Source organism: Hipposideros armiger, unplaced genomic scaffold (genome assembly GCF_001890085.2).
Source record: "Hipposideros armiger isolate ML-2016 unplaced genomic scaffold, ASM189008v1 scaffold_150, whole genome shotgun sequence".
Taxonomy (NCBI): domain Eukaryota; kingdom Metazoa; phylum Chordata; class Mammalia; order Chiroptera; family Hipposideridae; genus Hipposideros; species Hipposideros armiger.
The window spans coordinates 1,340,158-1,344,730 of NW_017731500.1; the positions used below are offsets into that span (position 1 = coordinate 1,340,158).

A 4,573-nucleotide genomic window follows, 5' to 3' on the forward strand; every position below is an offset into this window, starting at 1 on the left:
GTTTACTTGCCCTTTTATTACCATGATTATTTTTTTTTAGTCCCACTGGTCTAAGCTAGGCAGTCATGTCGGGAGGGCATTTTCATGAGGCCAAGGCCTGGATGCAGCTTGGCACTTGGAGAAGTTTCCTAGGGCGGCCATAACAAAATACCGCAGGCAGGGCGGCTTAAACAGCAGGCGTTTATTTTCTCACAGTTCTGGAGGCGGGGAATCTGAGATCACGGTGTTGGCAGGTTCGTTTCTCCTGAGGTCTCTCTCCGTGGCTTGTAGATGGCTGTCTTCTCCTAGCCCTTATATGGTATTCCCTCTGCCTGCCTGTCCTAAGCGCCTCTTCCTGCCAGCCATGTTGGATTAGGGCCCACCCTGAAGACCTCATGTTAACCTAATTACCTCTTTAAAGATTGTATCTCCAAACACAGTTAAATTCTGAGGCCCTGGGCGTTAAGACTTCAACATATGAATTTGAGGGGGATACAACTCAACCCATTAACAGTGTTTAACAATTTTCTGAAAAGTTGCCTACCCATGGATGGTAATCCTCCTAAAGAAATGCCAGGTGGCAAGAGAAGGTGGTTCTGTTTGTTTCTTTCTACCTTTTAGGCTTGCTTGCTGTATCTGTCTCCTTATCTGTTAGTCTCACACCTGGGTGGGGTGGGAACAGTGACAAAGCAACATGGAAAAGAGTTGAGTGAAGTTGACGAGGTAGAGTAACAAGAGAGAAAGTCACATGATTTTAAGTCTGACCTTATAAGACTGCTGGCAGGCAGACGGTCTCTGCTAGTGAAATTGTGGGGCAGTGCTCTCCACTGCCACCATCCCCTGGAATGATACTCAGGTAACTTTTGGGGAGATTAATATGAATACACGTTTGAATGTGTAGACACACTCTCCTGACTGTATTTGTCTCCTAGGGCTGCTGTAACAACGCACCACAAACTGGGTGGCTCAAAACAATACAAACATATCCTCTCACAGTTGTGGAGGCCAGAAGGCTGAAATCCAAGTGTCGGTGGGGCCACGCTGCCTCTGAAGGCTCTGGGGGAGGATCCTTCCTTGACTGATAACTCGTAGTGGCTCCCAGCACCCCTTGGCTTGTAGCTGCATTGCTCCAACCTCTGCCACTGTTGTCCCTGGCCTTCTTTCTGGTGTGTGTGTGTGTCTGTGACTATGTCTGAATCTCCCTCTCCTTTCTCTTATAAAGATCCCGTCATTGGATTGAGAGCCCGCCCGAATCCAGNTTTTTTTTTTTAAATCTTAAGGCCACATGGGGGAAGGTTCAGTGCCTGTCAGTCAAAGTAGGTAAATGGTGGTGATTCCTAAGACGGACCTTTTCCAGTGGGGCCATGGGAATACAGGGCCGGTGGGAGTCGGCTCTGTAGGAGCGTCTCCCAGGACTGCTGGGCCTTCTTGGCTACCTGAGGTGAAGAGCTGAGCGAGGGCCTGTGTGGGAGGGAGATGCAATCCTGTCCTCTGCTCAGGAACACCTAGACAGAGCCCGTTACCAGGTTACCAAGCAAACCTAGGCTGCCGTTGCTGTTTATATACAAAGGCAAATGCTGCCCTTGCGGGGGAGCTCTAAAATGGTTTGCGGAGATGGAGAGAGCCCAGCCATCTCTGGAAAGGTCGCTATTCTTCTCACCTGGACACACCTGTGGGTGTCAGGCCGTGGAGGACTCTAACACTGATAATGGCTATTTGATGACTGGCCTCATGCAGATCAAGCCTGAATATGCATTATCTGAACCATCTGGATTTGCCCTTAAGCTGGCTGTAAATGGAGCAGGGAGATTGGTTTAATGGGTATTTAGTGAACAACATAAGCCTTTAAAAAAATAATATTGGCACTGCTGTTGTAATGTCCCATAATTGGCTCAGCAAGAGGAAAAGCCAGAAAAGCCACACTGTAGGATACAGGGACGGTTCAGCTGCTCTGAGCGGTGGCAGCAGCCCAAGCTGGGAAAAGCGTTTAGGAGATACTTTCCTATTTATGTCTTGGTGCCAAATGTTTTATGTTATCAACTGTCCTCAAGGCTAGGGATATTTTGGGACTTAGCTAGACCAGAAGTTCTTTTAAAACTATCAATCTTTCTCTCTCTGCCTCCCTCCTCCCCCCTTCAACTATTTATCTATCTCCAACTAGCTTTCTTTTAATTATAAAGGTAGTCACGTGGATTAAACATTTAAAAAGTAATTTTTTTGTCCAACTTCAAACTCCTTATGGTCCAGGCTCCCATCTCAGACACAAACACTGTTTCTACTTTCTTGTATATCCTTTCAGAAATATTACGTTTTTACAATCATACTTGGCCCCTTGTTCAGTACCTTGTGTTTTTCGCTTAGCAACACGTTTTGGTCTTTGTTTTCCGGGACGCTCACCCATTCATCCCATTCTTGTTCTTGGCCATGATCGTACCTAATTTGTCCCCTCCTGATGGCCCTTAAGGTTGTTTCCAATGTTTTGCTACCATGAGGAATGCAGCAGAGAGCATTCTTAGATGTACATCTCTGTGGGCGGTTTTACTGTTGAGTAAATTCTAGCAGTGAGGCCAGGGGTTCTGTACCTCTGGGGTCCATGGATGGGCACCAAAGGGTTTCTGAGCCTCTTGAAATCTTATGCAAATGGCTTTGTGACCCCACGTTTATCTGGATCTTGGACGTCAGTGCCTCCATGGCCCCCATTCAGTTGCCCAGTTGGAAGTTTTTTTCTCACTAACACTCTTTTGGCTAAAGCAGGGTAGTAAAAAGTGAATCAGCCCCTTCTTTGNGTGGGTGGGGTGTGATGGTGGGGTGGGGTGGGGTGGTGGTGGCGGCTTCTCTTGAGATCCTCTTTTCCTGCTCCACTGGGGTGCAACACCAGCTCTGCTTTAGGTGTTGCTGGCAGGGAACACCAATTAATCCTCCGACCTTTTCCTTTGCTCTTCATCAGGGAGTTCTGACCTGCAGACAAACCTCAGTTAAAGAGACTGCCCGCCATGGGGCTGGGGAAGGTCAGGCATCGCAGAGTTCCCCCAGCCCGAGTTAATCTGACAGGCGGCGTGCCTGGGTCAGGGGAAGGGCAGGTTCCTACTCGCCCCGGGGTGTCGCAGAGGTTGGTCCGCTTTGCTCCCCCTGACGGTCGTTAGTAGCGGTGACACATCCCAGTGGGGGAAGAACCAGGGACAGGCGAAGACACTGGAGATTGCTACTGGGACTGGAGCCGACGCATCAGGCTGCCTGCCATGAGGCTGGGGAGTGCAGGGCTGGCAGAGCTGTGGCAGCGAATGGCACTTACCCAGTCGTGCTTTTCTGGAATGACTGCGCCCTGTCGGTTACGCTCTAGGCTTTTCCTTTCGTGACTCTGGAAACATCAGTAAGCAGCAGTTGTCCTCCGCGTGCCTGCGACGGCAAACCCTGATGAACAGCGCCGGATTTTATTTCTGGAAGGAGATGTACATACGATTTTCTGAAGCCGTTTTATTGTCATGAAAGATGTAGCGCAGGGCTGCTTTCCTCCCGCCCCTGCTCATTTCAGTCCCCCCTGCTTTCCTTTTCTCTCCAGTCCTTCTCTTGTCCTTCTGGAAGGTGCTAATTGTTCTCCAGCTCCTGCCCCTTTGCACGGCCTTTCCAGAGTGGGTGGACATTGCCCTGTTTATTCTGAGCCAGGGACTTGCCCCAAACCATTAATAATAATAATAATAATAATAATAATAATGATAATAATAATAATAATACTTCTGTCGCTAGAAGGCAGTGATCTCAGGTTCCTTGGCTCTGGATGGGTGTTGCCTGGTGCCCCCTAGTGGCCCCCGCTCTGCAGCCCCCTCCCTGCTTTCTGTACTGAGCTGGATTTGGGGAAGTGGGTGGGGATAGGGGAGGAAGGCAGGGAAGGACTTGGGGGAAGAAGTGATGCAGAAGGAAAAGGAGAGCTATAGCTTGGGAAGGAGCCTATGCATTTGGCACCTTGGCATTTGGGAGCTGCAAGGTGACATAGCAACCCTGAGCTGTCCAAGGGCCCAGGAGCCCAACTGAAACTGCTGGGGGTTGGGAAGGGGGAGGGGCTGCAGTGGAAAGGCAAGCAAGCTTGCATGAGTCAGATGTTTGCCATGTTTATGCTCTCACCTTGCTGTCCTCACAGGGCTGCAAGGATTGAGTGAGGTAGTGTGAATGGAAAAGCTTGGCAGAGATGCTTTTTAAAAAGCCCCAGAAATGGAAGAAAGTGATAACATCAATTAAAGAGGGCCTTGTGGCCATCAGCACAGCAGGAGGTGGATGCAGAGAAGGAATTTCTCCCTGGGGTCTTGGTCACTCCCTCACAGGCCAAGGTTGTATGTATTTAAGGCTTCCGTAAAGAAATGCAGCGTCCCCTCCACCCACAGCGGGGCTCCAGGGAGCGAGGGCTGATGCCAGCCCTGCAGGGTGGTGCCACCTTGGCCCCCGCAGGTGTCCCTTGGCTTCCCCACCATGATGGACATTATGATAAAGCCAGCAGAGCAGGGCTGGCATCTCCCACCCAGCTGTTCCGTGATATTCTTTGATTTCCTCATCAGCAGTTGAGAGTGGAGGGTGGGGGATGTTGGGAATCCCAGAAGGAGGT

General features: G+C 50.0%; 1 protein-coding gene across 5 annotated transcripts in view; it reads left to right on the top strand.

The window, feature by feature from the left end:
- SLC39A11 (solute carrier family 39 member 11) overlaps positions 1-4,573 on the top strand; it is a 349,675-nt gene that overhangs the window by 123,223 nt on the left and 221,879 nt on the right. The gene's annotated exons all lie outside the window — the stretch shown is intronic.